Source organism: Herpailurus yagouaroundi, unplaced genomic scaffold (genome assembly GCF_014898765.1).
Source record: "Herpailurus yagouaroundi ecotype Mexico unplaced genomic scaffold, PumYag 29, whole genome shotgun sequence".
Taxonomy (NCBI): Eukaryota; Metazoa; Chordata; class Mammalia; order Carnivora; family Felidae; genus Herpailurus; species Herpailurus yagouaroundi.
Genome location: NW_024412377.1, coordinates 112,940,265 through 112,956,623, shown reverse-complemented (window position 1 = coordinate 112,956,623; position 16,359 = coordinate 112,940,265). Strand labels below are relative to the sequence as shown.

At 39.5% G+C, this 16,359-nt stretch overlaps 1 protein-coding gene and 1 non-coding gene across 12 annotated transcripts in view; both read right to left on the bottom strand.

The window, feature by feature from the left end:
- PDE4D (phosphodiesterase 4D) overlaps nucleotides 1–16,359 on the bottom strand; it is a 1,431,601-nt gene that overhangs the window by 162,687 nt on the left and 1,252,555 nt on the right. The gene's annotated exons all lie outside the window — the stretch shown is intronic.
- LOC121016883 (U6 spliceosomal RNA) lies at nucleotides 5,127–5,235 on the bottom strand. Its single transcript, XR_005784509.1, has one exon. It is a non-coding gene; the product is annotated as a U6 spliceosomal RNA (small nuclear RNA).

Below are 16,359 nucleotides of genomic sequence, written 5' to 3'. Positions count from 1 at the left end.
TCTAGGATAAAAGTGCTGCTTAATTGACAGGAAGAACAGATCTGCAAAGAAACAGAAGTCCAGTTTTGAACGTGTTGTATTTAATTTTTTAAAAATGTTTGTTTATTTTTGAGAGAAAGAGAGAGAGAGCGCCAGAAACAATCGCGGGGGGGGGGGTCAAATAGGGACAGAGGCACAGAATCTGAAGCAGCCTCCAAGCTCAGAGCTGTCAGCACAGAGCCCAACGTGGGGCTCGAGTCATGACCTGAGCCAAAACTGAACGCGTAACGGACTGAGCCACCCAGGCGCCCCTTCAACATGTTGTATTTAAATGGTGGAGTATCATCAGGCACTGTGCTTTTGTAAGAGTCTGAAATCAAGGAGGAGTTCTGAGGACAGGCAGTTTGGGGAATACCAAGTTTGAAGGTAAAACTACATAAGTATATGTAGGCATCTAGAGAGTGCACAAAATGAGAAAAGCAATGAGCCAGAAACAGAATGTTTAAGGAGGGAAACGGGGGAGGTAGACATAAGAAGAAGAGTAGTCAGAGCAGCAAAAAGAAAGGAGAATTGTTTGGGAGAGAATGGTTCCTAATAAATACGTGTTGAATAAATATTTACAGGATAAATCAATGAGGAAAGGGTTTCTGACAAAGGTCTCTGAGATCAGGGCAGAGAAGGCAAAAAAGAGCTCCCTGGACACCGTAGTGAGGGTGGTGGGAGGAGGTGTGTATGAGGACGTCCTCCTAACACTGATGTGAGGAGTGCGTGGGAGGTGAGGAGGTGGAGTGGCTTGACCGAGAAGGAAAGGGCAAAGAAGCAAGCCAAGGGATCAGCAAGGGTTCTGTTACCGGGCTTCACTATTGTTTTGTTCTGTATTGTTTTTATGATTGAGACAGACATGAATAGGGAAAGAGGCAGGAGAACAGGAGAGATTGAAGAAGTGAGAAAAAGAAAGGAAAATAGAAGGAGAAAGGTCCTGGAGATACTGCGAGGAGAGGTCCGAGGGCACAGATGCAGGGGTTGACTTCGAGCAGGAAAGGGATGGGTTGCATTACCTGCTGGGACCGGAAGGGAGAACAGGATGGGTATGGATGTCAATGAGAGGATACAGAAACTGGGGAGGTTCATGTCTTCACAATGAGTTTCTTGATTAGGCTGCAAGTGAAGGCATTTGCTGAAAGGTGATGAGCAGCTGTGGCGCTGGGAGGCTTCACAAGGGGAGGAAGTTTGGAACAAGCACCAAGAGAAGTGAGAGGGCACAGAGCAAGGATGAAGTGTCAAGTGGCACTGAGGGTCCCGTTGAGGTGAATGCCTTGACTTTATTTGAATCCATCTTGGAGTGATGTGGGATTTTTCCCGCCGGAGTTCAGATAAGGGTGTGGAGCAGGCAGATAAGAAACTGACAGTGTTGGGTTTTTTCCTGAGAGGTGTGAGGAGAACAGGATGGCAAAGAATTTGAAATAGAGCCTGGGAAGGCAAAAAGGAGAGGAAAGGAGATGGAAATTCCCAAATGAGGGGATTGCCGGACAAAATACTCTATTTCCCAGTCTCCCTTGCAGCTACACGTGGCATATGACTGAATAAGCCAAAGGAGATAGAAATAGAAGCATGCTGTGGGGTTTCTGGGAGTTCTCTTCCAAAGAGAGGGGATGTGCTATTCTTCTTCTCCTCCCCCGTCTTACTGCTGGCAATTTAGATGTGATGGCTCTCTACATGCCATCCTGGACCATGGAGGCAAAGCCCATACTTCAGGGATGGTGGCGGAATTATCCAAAAGAATCCTAGATCCCTCACAATGCTAGAGCAGTCACACCAGCCCTGGGCCACCCACTCTGGCTCTCTTTTATAGGAAAGAGAAACAAACTTTCATCTTGATTAAAGCATAATTTTTCAGGTCTCTTTCATTCCAGATGAACCAAAATAGTGTGCATATATAGTGCCTGGAACACTTAGAAGACTGCCTTGGAAGAGAATGTTAACCCTCCACTGTGTAATGCCACGTAAGGAGCACATTTTACAGTAAGCAAAGAAGCTTTGGTCTTTTTAGGAGATTACAGGCTGCTCTTGATTTGAATGGAGAGGAAACAAAAGCTGACACTTGCATTTCTTCATTAAATTAAAAAAAAAAAAAAGCCACATGGATGTTATTGCTTTTTTTCCTGTGATGGCAAGCAGTCGTCTCTGTACTTTTTGCAAAGAAATGTATTAAAAGTAAGGACAATATTAACACCCAGCATGACACATTTCCACGGTCTTACATTTGTTTTTCCTTCCCTGAAGGGTCACAATTCCCATCAGGCGGCATAAAATGAGTGGTCTAAGCCCAAGCCTAGTAAATCACTGGTATTGCGTTGTTTTTAAAGTGACCAAACAGCTGTAGTTTTCAAGGTCAGCTGAATCATCTGCCAGGGTCACACGTGTTTCACATGTCAAGAAACGTATATGGGTTCCACTCCATGCAGGATTGTATGGAAAAAGACACTTGCAAACAAGTGATCTGAGGACATGTTTCCAAACAGCTGCTATGGTTATGTGGATAAGAATTACTACGTAAACTGGGTTGAGGACTCTGTTTCCAATCACTCAAAAAGAATATTCATTGCAATTCATGATGCCCACCCTGAGAGGGCCAGTTTGCGATCATGAAGACACATAGTAAGTATTCGATTAGGATACAAAGTAACAGTATATGATTGCTATTATAATCATAGTGACCTTTTTCCTGTGCAAGTGGGAAGAATGTGTACTGGGTATAAAAACAACACCAACCAAACACATAATTAAGATGGAACCTAGTTAAATAGCTAAGGATGGAGGACTTCAAGTAACAAGACTTGGCTAATACTTCTCCCTCCAATTCACGCTGCAGGCAACATTGACTAGAAGCTAAAGACGTGACTCTTGGATGCTAATAACTTCCTTAACAAGCTGGAGTAATTGGTATTATGGAGCCAGACTGATGGCACAGGGAGGGGATGACCTCAGGATTTAAGGAGTTTAGGAACAGAAAAACATGTTTTTTAAATTCACATTTTAACTCAGAGCATAGTTAGGATGTCTGGCTTCAACAGAGAGAAGGAAAAAGCTACTGATTTTTGCAAACAGCTCCTCCAGTGGATTGCCCTATCTCAAAATGGATAATTGGCTTTGAAGAGTAGCTCTTAGATTGAATTTTTATTCAGTTCTCATAATGTTCTTGGTATGTGCTCTTCAAAGCCCACAATCGGCCTCTCATCTTGTTGATATTTACTAGTCCTAAGGATCTCTCATGTGTGAGACATGTTGAATGAAGACTGCCTTCTGACCAGTTAACCTCTCTCTGCATGTTTCAAGGTTGGCTTCTGTATTCAATAAGCAAAATAGCAGGCACCTCCAAGTCAGCAGAGTGGTGCAGACAGGCATAGACAAATACTCACTCTAGCTAAGTATGGGCTCCAGTCAAGCTGGAAAAGGTCTCTCAGCTCTGAGTCACTTAGACAATCAAGTCCCTGAACATGTTTCTGTCCCTAATATTTTGTTGCTCTAGGCAACCATCAAGTCCACACGAAGACTTCTGCCAACTGGAGAGGATGACGAGCCAGGGGAACCAGAATTTTCTTTTAACTCTTTGTTGAAAATTCAAAATAGCAAACGGTGGGTATCAAAGACATTCTCTAAAGGATCTATATTGGGAAAAGTGGAATTCATATATTGGTTTAGTGTATCTTTTCACCACTACTTAAGGAAGTATAATGATAGAAAACAAAGGCAATCAGAAGCATGCATTTTTAAAAAATTTAAAAAATGCACAAAAGAGCTGGTTGGATTTTTAGATATTTTTAGTAATCTGATATCCTCATTTTATAGATGAGAAACCAGCTTAAATTACGGACCCAAGGTTAAACAGGGAGTTAGTGACAGCTGGATTTATAGCTTTGGTCCCTAAACACTGGGGTTACTGCTCTTTCTACAAGTTTCACAAGTCCAGTGCCACATGCAGAATGAAGGAATGTTAGTAAATCATAAGTAATCACCTCTTTTGTAATAGCAAATGGTCCTGGATGAAAAGGGCTACTTTCCTGGGTAACTGGAAGCAGTCCTAAATGTCTGCAGCTATGTAGTGATCATCCAGGAGGGACACATAACTATTCTAAACTATCTAAAAAGCATTCAAGGTCTATCATTGCTCATCTGAATTTGATCTTTGCTTCCTCTGAATTCTTAAGACACTTACTCTCTGTGACACAATCCTGGGAGTATCTAAGATTCTTGATACGTTTTTCATATGTACAATTATATCCTGCTAAGTCCTTGTAGGTAGGATTAGGTCACATTCATTTCCATTTCCCTGAAACCCAGAGTACAGAATTAAACATGTTTTTGTTCACTGGTTGATGATAAGTCACTATTAATTTTATTAGCTCTAGTAGTTTAGTAACAATCTACTTATCCAGAAATGGTCCAGGAACGTATACTATTCAATACCAGGAAATAGGTGTAAAGAACCCCAGAACAGTCAACAAATGCATTTAAAGACTTACTTGTTAAAAAGTGGAATCAGGTCTATAAGTACAGAAAACAAATTGATAATTCTTAAGTGCTACTTCTTCCAGAACACCTTCCATATCTTGCTTTAGATCTCCAGCAGAGAAGTACTAACATTTTCTCTGCCTTTCTTTTTAGAGGTGCCATTTGATGCTTGGGCTCAAAGAGACAGAGATGGTGGTGTGGGAGTGGCTCTCCTAGTTTTACTTTTTCTTTGTAGGGAAACACCTAAGGAGATCTGTCACACTTATGAATCTAACCCCTTTGAAGGTCTTATTTGAAAGCAGATTGTGCTACACTGTGCACAAAGGCATTTTAAATTTGCAGGTGTGACTGCCCAAATTAACAACAATACTTTGAACTTTTACAGAACCTTTCATCAAATGATATCAAAACAACTCAGCTTATAAAGCCTTAGGAAGCTGGTGGACAAAGTATCCTATTGATATATAACTGGGGATTTACTGCATTAGCTATGTTAGTGATTTGTTTCAAGTTCCCAGACAATGGTATGTTTAGGAAAAGGATACTATTTTCTGCGGGCTACATCTCCAAATTGTGATATTTAATCTTGAAAAATTAAAAAAAAAACAATTGTTTTCTTTTCAAAATTTTTGCTGAATTTTAGTTACCAGTTCACATGGACTTGCTTGTCATCCTTGGGCAAGTGCCGTGCTATTCTTTTCTCTATTGTTCCAATTTTAGTATATGTGCTGCTGAAATGAGCATAGAACCTGATAATTATTTTTCCTTCTTAATTTGGCCAAGTATAGCTTCTTTTTGGTGATCCAGAGAAAAGCTCATAGAACACACTAAAATGGACTTCACCTGTGGTGAAGGAGAACCATACTCACCAGTGGGTTTTAAATGAACAAAAAAGTGTCCTACAAATCTGTTTGAGTCCTCTGGTTATTATTATTTAAATGTGTAGCTGTGTAGCATGTTTCTCCAAAAATGCAAATCTAATCTTTTTCTGTTTTTCTCCTTCTGGCTTCCTTCACTCTTTTTCCTCACATACATTGCCCTCAACTGGGAACAGGGGTGCAATCCTATTTTCCCAGATTTTAAATCTGTTGTAAAGTAAATATGAGCAATATGTGTCTGAAATGTTTATCAGACTATGGTTTTTATTTGGCTTTGTCCTAGCATATTAGTTTTTTTTTTTAATTTTTTGCCCCATTTCAATGGTTTCTTTGATGTCTTGTTTTGACCAGCTGCTGAGCTTTTTGTGGCTGTCCATTTACATCACTTTAAAAAATGGTACATAAATGAAATTTGAACAAAATGAACAGTACTTTCACATTGTTTCAAAATCAAACATGTTCCTAAGGAATCTGATTTATGGCAGATGGAGAACAAAACCTTCCAGAGGGAGGACTGTTAAATGAGTCTTAATTGCTTGCATATGAAAATATAGTGACTAAGATTGTGTGCACAATTAGGAATTTAAACATGTAGAAAAGAGCTGGCCGTGGAAACATTTTAGCAGGCACAGCTAGTTTGTATGAACACAGACAATAGAAGACAAGTTAGTAAAGGAAAATAATTTTAAAAGAAATTTAGTTGTTTACTTCATCATTCCTTATGTCAAGCTTCCAATTGTAAAGATGATTCATTTACCTCTGAAACTCAATGTACACTAAAAAAAAACAAAAGAGGTTTATTTAAGAATTAGAATTTCTTTCTCAGTCCCTACTATGTGCCAGAAAGTAGGCTTGGTGCTTATTCATCTCATTTAATCCTTAAAATAATTTTCTGAGGTAGGTTAATTATTAACTTACATTCTACAGATGACAAATTGAGGCTCAGAGAATAAGTCGCTTCAAAGTGAAATGGCTATCAAGTGATATATCCAGGGTTCTCTGTATTTATTGAATGAAACCAAAGCCCAGCTTCTTACAGTGCCTAGCTGTTCCCCTGGAAAAACACATACCTTTCAAAAAAAGTAACCCTAAGGGTGCCTGTACTTTCAGTTTTGCGTCAAAACGCTTTCCTTGTGTTGGGTGACATGGCGTGGTATGGCTGGGTGGACGGGCCAAAGTTGGTCAGGTCTGGGAGCAGGGGTTGGGACAAAGATGGCAGATTTAGACACAGAGGCCAGAGCTGGGTGGCCTCAGAAGCTCCGTCAGGGTGTTGGGTTGGGAGGGCAGTGGCCAGGTGGAATGATCTAGTCAAGAGATTCAGCACTTCAGTGGCTCTGTAGGCAGCCACTGTGGGGGCAGTGAGGTTCCACCTGATGGTTCTGCCACAGTATGCGGTACTCAGTCTAGCTCCCCACAGCTAGGGTTTGGGTCCTGCTCCTTATGATGACCCGGATGTTCCAAATGCATAGTACAGTGTTCTATCGTGAGCTTCCGTTTGTCTTCAGAAATCTAAGTCCACGTTATGCCTCTAATGGACCAAAGTGTCTTTTCCATGGGACCTCAAGTCGTCCTTCAGATTCTTTCTCCTTAGGAAATCTTCACCTTCCTGGAATGGGGGTATAGGCTGTTTCTAAGGACTTTGATGAGGGTCACTATGTGGATATCCAAAACTAAAGATCAAACAATGAACCTTCAAATAAACGTAGAACCCCAACTCATTCATATACTGGGGTCTACTTACATGTTTTTTTCTCAGAAAGTTGAAACACTTAAAAACAATCTGTCTCTATTATTCTGTATTCCTTAAAGTAAACCCAGACCACAGTTCATTTAAATTACTATTAAGCCAAGATCATAGAAATGTAAATTATTCCTCACTTTGATTCCTTATAAGCAAACCGGGAGCCACAGATCATGAAACTCTGTATAGAACTAAGCATAAACGTGTGTGTTTTAAATGGTCAGGCAATCAAGTCACTTTTGTACCTTCAGAGGAACTGGATTCCCAGGGATACATTAATGAACAAATGTCATCCACATTCCTAAGAACCTTAATATTATAAAGAGCAGCAAGCTGAGAGATATATATTAGCAAAATAAAGTGTGTTGTGGCCAATCTTCTTTTCTCACCATAATCAGTAATAATTTGGGGTCCACCAACATGTATTTCTTTTTTCTACCAGTACCCTAATTTGTTTCAGGAAATCATCTGGTGTCTCCATTGGATAATTGTAATAATAGCATAGTCCAAAGTGATCAAGTGCTTCCTATGTGCCATGCATAGTGCTTAGTTCTCCATAACTATCATCTCAATTTTCTTGAACTCCTTATGAGAAAATTACTACTATTATGCCTACTTCAAAAACCAGGGAATTGAGTATATGGAAGGTTAAATGAAGTGTTTGAAGAAAAGCATCTGTAAGTGGCAGAGCTGGGATATGAACCCACATAATCTGGCCTTATAGCTTACGCTCTTGGTACAACCTTATGTTACATAGTGTGGGAGAACAGCCAGATGTCCTGTTCTCCTTTAGCCAAGACCCAAGACCCAAACTAGACCAGTTAGACCCCTTCATTGGAATTTAACTCTTAGACATCTTAACAAAGAAACTCAAAACAGTTATAGGAGGCTCTCTAGATTGCTCCTGCCATGAGAATTTCCCTTCATTTGTGCCTTTCTAGCACTCTGAAGATGAATGGAGTCCTTCATCCCTGATCCTTCAGCCTCCTGACTAATTCTCAGGGAATTGGAAATTATTTCCAATATTCTATTTTACTGAAGTAAAGTAGATTCCATTTTACTAGATTCCATTTTACTTAAGTTAGCAGAGTTGGGTTTTACCTTGCACTGGAGGATCATTGCTGATGTACCATCATCTAAGGGAAGGGTATAAGCCAGCCTAGAAGAGAGCTGGGTGAGAATCCTCAAAGAATAGGATGCTGAAGGACTGTAAGTGCTCAGTGATAATATGATAGACACATTGAGAAATAACCTTGTAGTATAATGCCAGGTTGATTTCCTCTGCTTCTCTTTCTGTTGAAATAATGAGGGCTTGGGCCCCTCTCTCAGCCAGTAGGGCTGGGACACACTGGCCTTCTCCTTTATCTCCAGGACCTTCAGCAGTTTCCAGTGAAGAGAACTGTGCTGGGAAGATCTTTAGAAATGCAGACTGTACAAGGTGTGTTGAAGAGGCAAAAAGACTCCGAGAGACCGTTGCATTCTTCTCAGAAACTGACAGGATTTCAGATGAAGCTGACTCTTTCAAAGTGTCCCCTGTGAACACCTACCTATATGCTTGCTTATTCTATATGTTGCCATCACTCTACAATCCTAGGACATTGTCTTGGGATTTCCTTGCCACGTCTGTTATACTTCTTCCAAATGCCTCAAAATTGTCTTACCCTTGGAGTGGATTCATTTCTAGAATTAGCCTAATCCAGGCTATTCTGACATCCTGTTTGCTGACTAGCATTGGTAATCATATTGGAAATAGTATTTCTTGTCAAAAGTGAAGCATGACAGTAAACCAATGAGGTGACTCTTTCCTCTCTGGCCTATAAACTATTCCCAAAACTATTTCCAAAATACTCTCAGCAGTGGCATCTGGACTAAAAACAGGTACATTTTACAAAGGTAACTACTTTGAGGATCAACATGAATGGCACAATAGCGTCTACTGATAGTTTTGTAATGCTCATTGATATATAAGGCACTTTTCACCTTTTAGTAAGAGCTGCCATTTATTATTACCAGACACTGTGACAAATTTTCTACATGCATTATCTTGTGCAATCCTCAAAATTAGGAGGATATTATTATGAGTATCCACCACATTTTAACAGAAAAGAATCAGGGCATAGAGTAAGTTGTCGAAGGTCACAAAGCAGGTGAGCAGGAGAGCACGGCTTTCGTGAAACCCCGATCTCCTGACTTCTGAGCCCTCTTCTTCTCTAGGTTCCCACTTGTACATCAAATTCACAAATACAACTTACAACAATGTGTAATTTTTTTTTCAAAATAAAAACCTGCAGGAAAAGAAAACCTAGGTATATTTGTACGTAAACAATTCTTGTTAAACAGCACAGTCACACAGTCAGAGACTTGAAGTGTCTCAGAAGCCCTTGCCTGTTCCTCAACTTCAATCTCTCAGTTCCAGGACTGAGAGTCCTTTTCTGTCACCCTCTCTAGTTATTTGGAAGACATTTACTCTTTTACAAGTCTGTCTTCTACTTTCTCATGCTGTTAAGTTTTCCCTAAGTTCCTGAACTGGGTCCCCAGGACTCTTTGCAGTGTCTGAGCTAAAATCCCAGCGCAGACAGCTTCCTGGTTCTGTAGGAAAAAATGCCTCTCATCCTGACTCATTTCTTCCTCACTCCCTTCCTCCTGCCTTTCCTGATTTTAGCTAGTTGTCTATCCAAGCATTTGTGAACCCTCTGCTTTCTTTTTTACTTAATGCTCTTTGTCAATCAACAAAACACATTTGATCTTTTTCAATTCAGAAAACTTCTAGGATGATGGTTCTAAAGCTCAGGGGAGGTATTTTATGCCTCACTGGGTCCCAGAGCCTAAACACAGTCTTTCACAACCTAGAAACAGAGAGAAAAAGGGCAAACCCAGGAGGGCACACAGAAAAGAGATTCTCCACATAGACAATTCAGTGTGCAATATGCAAATATCAAAAACATACCAGAAAGAAAAAGTCATAAGCACCCATGTAGAATACAGTGAAGCAGAAATACTTCCAGACTGCCCACAGTGCCAGAAAGGAACCACAGAGAAAGAGAGAGGATAGCACACTAAAAAGCACTGGATATTTAGACATCGGAAATATCTACAGGAAGTGCTTCTGGGGGATAGGGAGCTAAGGAACTTCATGGCTAGAAATCGTGCCCAAGAAAATATAACAGGTATGATGGGCTTATCAAGAGTCTAAAACAAAGACATGATGAATCTTATCACTTGTAGAAAGTGCCATTTCAGCAGTTAAAAGTGGTCCTAGAAGCAAGGTGAGTGGGAGCCTCAAGCACTGCTTTTTGCCCCTAAACTTCTGACATACTCTATGTGAGGCACTTCTCACACAGACCACACCGCGGCTCCCTGTGGAAGTTCCTGCCAGGGTACTCTCAGGAGGTACTTCAGGAGAGTCAGGAAGAGGATGGTAGGAATTAAAGAATGCTTCAAGAATTCTACATCCTAGGCAGGAATCCTTTCCTTAGCTTATGTAACTGAGTTCTTAGGGTTTCCCAAAGGTTTCTCTGTATCCATAGACTTTATCCATTCTCTTTTTTAAAAATTTCTAAGTTTATTTATTTTTAGAGAGAGAGAGTGTGTGCCGGGAAGGGGCAGAGAGAGAGGGACAGAGAAAATCCCAAGTAGGCTCCACACTGTCATCATGAAGCCTGATGTGGGGCTCGAACTCATGAACTGTGAGATCATGACCTGAGTCAAAACCAAGAGTCAGATTCTTAAGCAACTGATCCACCCAGGAACCCCAGACCTTATCCATCATCTTATCCTACTATCCATTCATATACATTGATAACAGGACCATATAAATTTATTTTCTGTCCTCCTTAAAAAAAAAAAAAAGAACAAAAGAACAAGAAAAATTCCTAGGGAGTCACTGTCCTAGGGAAGAGGCAGATGACGACAGATTGTATGTTTGTTTGTTTTTGTGCACATGTCAATAGATCTTAAGAAGGGAAACCTTTCCTTTGAGTCAGCTGTAATCTACACTTTGTCATTTGTGGCTGTATATAGGATCCTCATGTGGTTTAAAGGAGATTATGCCTGTAGAGTCTTCAGTAAGTATTAAATGTCAGAAAATGTTACCTTTTATTAATGTCAGTATCCATACCATCTCCAACTGATTTTCTGAAAGTATTTTCTGAGATGGTGAAAGAAGGCTGCTCGAAGTGAACTCTCTGTTGATTCATGGAGTCAAACAATTCAGTGTCACATTTAACCAGTAAAATTTGGGAAATTAGACCAAAAGGAATTTTCACTGCTTTGCCCCACCACAGTAATGTATTTCTGAGTATGCCTAGAATATTTTCTACAGAATACATGGGTGGGAAGCCCTTTGTGGGTAAAGGGAGCAACTTAAGAATGCAGCTTTTGTTTTCTTTCTTTCTTTCTTTAAGGAAACTTGGTACTGTGTCTAAGAACACAAAAACAATACAGTTACTAAACATAACAATTCCCAAGCCCACTCCCACCCTCACACGCAAACATGGACATGATACTTCTCTTCTAGGAGAAGAGCAAGCTTGTCTAATTAAAATCTTGTATACATTTTGAGAGATAACGGCAATGGCAGCCCAGTAATGACGACCATGATGACGTGCTTTACACTGATAATAGTATCACCTTGTCTTTCCTTCCTAATCACACAGCACTTCATACATAGTATCTTGTTTATCTTAGACTGCATTGTTTGTTACATGGGGGTGTGAATGTCACTAATACACTTTCCAGAAAGACAGTGATTTTCCAGCAAATTACGAGCAACTCAATGACCCCACTGTGCACTGGCACTCTCACCCACATCATTCAGTATTCCATGATTCTCCCAAATTTGGCTGCCCAAATGGATCATCTGGGAGCACTCATAAAGACTGTGAGTCTTGTCCCAAAGATTCTGTTCTGGACTGTCTGGGAATCTATCCTCTTATTTCTGTTTTCAAGCATCCCCTGGTGATCTCTTTTGGTCAGGCAGGTTTGGGAAATACTGCCCTTTTCAAACTCAGGGCAGTAGGAAGGGATATTGGCTGCAGTGGACTTGGGTGAACATTCAGATCCTCTCTTTCCGTGGTAGCTTTGCTCGACACTAGAAGGATAATACAATAGTCAAGCCATAGGCGTCATAGGCTCAACAATCAACAGATAGAGTACTGTCTTATCTGAGGGATATATTATTTGAAAATATAGTTAATTCTTCACTGTGGCTCCCCAATACTGAGATATCATTAGCCAGCATCTCATTAGTACCTTTTCCAAGTGAGAAGAGGCAAACAGTTGAGACCCAAAAAATACATGTTTGTCACTAGAGTCTATATAAAATGATTAAGCTATCAGCCTTTGCTACTTACTAGTCAACAGCTAAGAATGTCTTAAATTTAATCCATTACACATAATTAAAATGTATTAAATGTGTGCCTAATGCCCACTTAGCACCTTATCATGTAGTCTTTAAAATAGTAGCATTTTTACATGATTAAAATTTTGCCATAATTCAGGTAAAAACCTTTTTATTATAGGTTTTTATAACAAAACAGAATTCCTACAGTATTTATTATTATTGGGTTGTTTTCCATCTTTTATGCTTATATACATGTGCTGTGATGAACACCGTATGACTTCTGTTTTCACGTCTTTTCTCATCACTCTTCAAGGTAATCAACTGCCAAGTATTCTCAACTCTGTCTCTGAAAACAGTTGTCAGTCTATCCCCTCATCTTCACCTGAGACACCACCACCCGAGTTCAGAGTTGCGTTATCCTTAGTGTGTACTTGACAGATAACAGCCTGCTAATGAGGATGGGGCTGCCTCCAGTCTCTTCTTTTTGTTATGTTTTCTATCCTGCTTCCAATATTGTCTTTCTAAATTATATACTTGCTCCGCTGCATAGAAACGACTGATGACTTGGGGCACCTGGGTGGCTCAGTCAGTTAAGCGTCTGATTCTTGATTTCGGCTGAGGTCATTATCTCATGGTTCCTGGGATTGAGCCCCACCTCGGTGTCTGCATTAACAGTGCAGAGCCTGCTTGGGATTCTCTCTCTCCCTCTCTCTCTATGCCCCCCCCCCACTCATGCTCTCTCTCTCTCTCTCTCTCTCTCTGTCTCTCAAAATAAGTACACTTAAAAAAATGATTGATAATCTTCCCTTGCCCATAAAACAAAGTCCACCATGATCAACACTGGCTTCCAATAGTCTTCACTGCTCCTGTTTTGTTGCTCTGCACACTTTCAACTCTCTTTGTCTTTTACTGTCCCTAGTCTGCTGATCTGACAGGCACCCATGCTTCCACACCTCACTCTTGCTGGCCCCTTGGGGTCAGGTGATCGTCCCTTGACTATACGCAAAACTCTACATTCTTCAAAGCTCAGCAAAGAACTTTCCATAGATAGTACCTATATTTGAAGTCGCTTCAATTATGGCCACTTGGCTTGTACATAATCATTCATGATTCCTTCTCCCCTCGATTGTGAATTCCTTGATGCCAATAGTCACATTTTACTCATACCTTGATCTCTAAAACCTACCCTATTGCAGGCCATATAGAAGGTACACAGAAAATATTTGTTCACCAAATGGATAATAATAATAATCATAATAAAATTCTAGCACTTACACTACCTACCACTTGTTGAATACATTCTTGCTACCAATCACTGACTTAGAATTTACTGATGAGAAAATGAAAGCTTAGAGAATTTATGTAAATTGACCACAGTTAAAAAGCTAATAAAAGGAAAGCTAGGTTTTCAATCTATAGGGTTCGACTCATACTGGCTGACTAAATAACATGCAGTTTCATTTAATTATGTCAATTAATGTTGTAACAGAATACCCAGAGCAGATATTCAGGCAATAGATATTCAATTAATTATTTTCCCCATGATTACACATTTGTTTTTTTCACTGTTTATAACACCAAGTATTATTTCAATCACTTCCTGGGTGAAAAGTCATTGTGTTAGACCTGCTTCCCCTCTCTCTCTGTCTCCACACACACATATGTATTTATAAATATATATTTAAATAGAAGTATAGAAAGGCAAAACAGGTTAGCTTATAAAAAAGAAACAGACTTTTATACCTCTAAAAGATTATAAGTTTAATAATCATGTAGTCATACTTCAAGTATTTAAGAAAATCTTTCAATTCATTGCTTTTTCTGGAGAGGTCTTTTTCATGAAGGAATTTTTATAAAAGTAACCTCTTTTGTCTTAAAAACTTTAAAACACTTGATAGTCAGTAGATGTGTTAAGTGTCAAAGTAAAATAAGAAAAAAACTTGCAAAAAAGTCAATGTACAGGGGAACCTAGGTGGCTCAGTCAGTTAGGCGTCTGACTCTTGATTTTGGCTCTAGTCATGATCTCACAGTTGGTGAGTTTGAGCCCCACATCAGGCTATGCACTGACAGTGCAGAGCCTGTTTGGGATTCTCTGTCCCCCTCTCTCTCTGCCCCTCCCTCACTTGCTCACTCTCAAAAATAAACATTTTTTTTTTAAAGCCAATGTACAAATAGTCCCATACACAATCTTTATCCATGTTTCCTTCAAGTTATTAAACCACATGTACTCAGCATTTTTCAATCACATTCCTAACAAAGCTAACTGAGCTTCCATTTCCTGCAATTATCAGAGTCTTGCTATAATGTGCTCTTATTAAAGGAAAAGGGAAAATAGGGGACGCACATGGTGAAGTGGTGCCTGCTACTAGTAGAGTGGACTTGTGTGCAATGGATTGGTCTCCTCCTGCACGCACACCACCTTAACATGCATTTCCATCCAATGTCTCTTTGACCTCTCTCACCTAGACCCATTTGTCTTCTTTATGCATATCTTGCTTTCAATTATTATTGCACATATTTCTTTTTATGTTACATACACTCTTTGTTATTCTCTCTCTCTCTCTCTCTCTCTCTCTCTCTCTCTCTCACACACACACACACACACACACACACACACACACAGACTTATAATGACTTAGCTAAGTACCTAGCATCACTATTGTCACCATAAAATACTTTCTTGGTGTCTTTTCTTTAATAAGCTCAAAATGTTAAATGATTAGTCCAGATAATAACACAATAATTGTTCCAGTTAAGTATCTTTGGTATTCTTTTTGTCCCCTCGTTGGATTTTAGGAATGACTTTGTGCTTTAGAAGAACAATAAACATGCAAGGTTAAGTTTATTCTCACTGGGTTTCAACTAATTAGTACTATTTGGATAATTTACTTTTTATAGTCTACTTACGGAACTGACTAAATTCTATTTAGAAAACACTTGGTTTTTAAGGGGTTGTGAATATTCAGGGTAAAATATGTGGAGTGGAGACTTATACCCATTTTTTTGTGGACTAAAATCAATTTTGTTTTATGCTAGTCACTGTATCACATGACTCCCTCTATAGGTAAAGTGTAAGCAATTATATTCACTTTATCACTTATAGAGAAAAACTTGTATTTTTTAAAATCTTGAGCCAAAAGACATTTGCCTTAAACCTCCAAGTTCGATTTATCTGAGAGCCTACAGGTTATATTCAGTGAATATAATCGAAACAGCTCTAAATATAAAGACTTATCCAGGGAGGAGATAGGACATGACTTTTTTTCTAATTTTCAAGTTTATGTACAAGAAATACAGTTCTGTATCTATTGCTCATAAATTAGTATCCTTTAATACTTCTTATACTTTCTCAACGCATACACTTCTAAAGTGGGTCTGAAAGCTACCCTAATATGATGAATGGTTTTACAGGGGTGTAAGAAGGCCCCTGGACTCAGAGATATATATTCCTGGATCCATGTCTAAGTACCATTTACTCTCACTAGGCCTCAGTTTTCTCAACTTTACAATAGAGAAGTTTAAATTTTCTCTGAGTTGCATTCTTGCATGAAAACCCTTAATTTGAAAATGATTAAAGGGATTGAAAATGTGGCAATTAGAAATTTAGTGAAAAGTGATACTGTGAAGACATGACAAGATTGTATGAGGTAGCTTTTCCTGAGTTAACATCATTTGTAAGTGAAATGCTCGAAAGGACTAATTGTGTCTAAAGGGGCATAGCTAAACTCCAAAACCTATACAGACCAGCCCAATACAGCGATGGCTTGGCCATCTCTGACGCTTTGCTGCCCCCTCATGTTTCAACACACTCCAGTTTTATTATTCACTGCCCCTTAAGGACCTTAAGTAGGTGAGCCTTGCTCTAAGTAATACAAGGATTCCTAAAATGTCCTGTGATTACTGTTTGA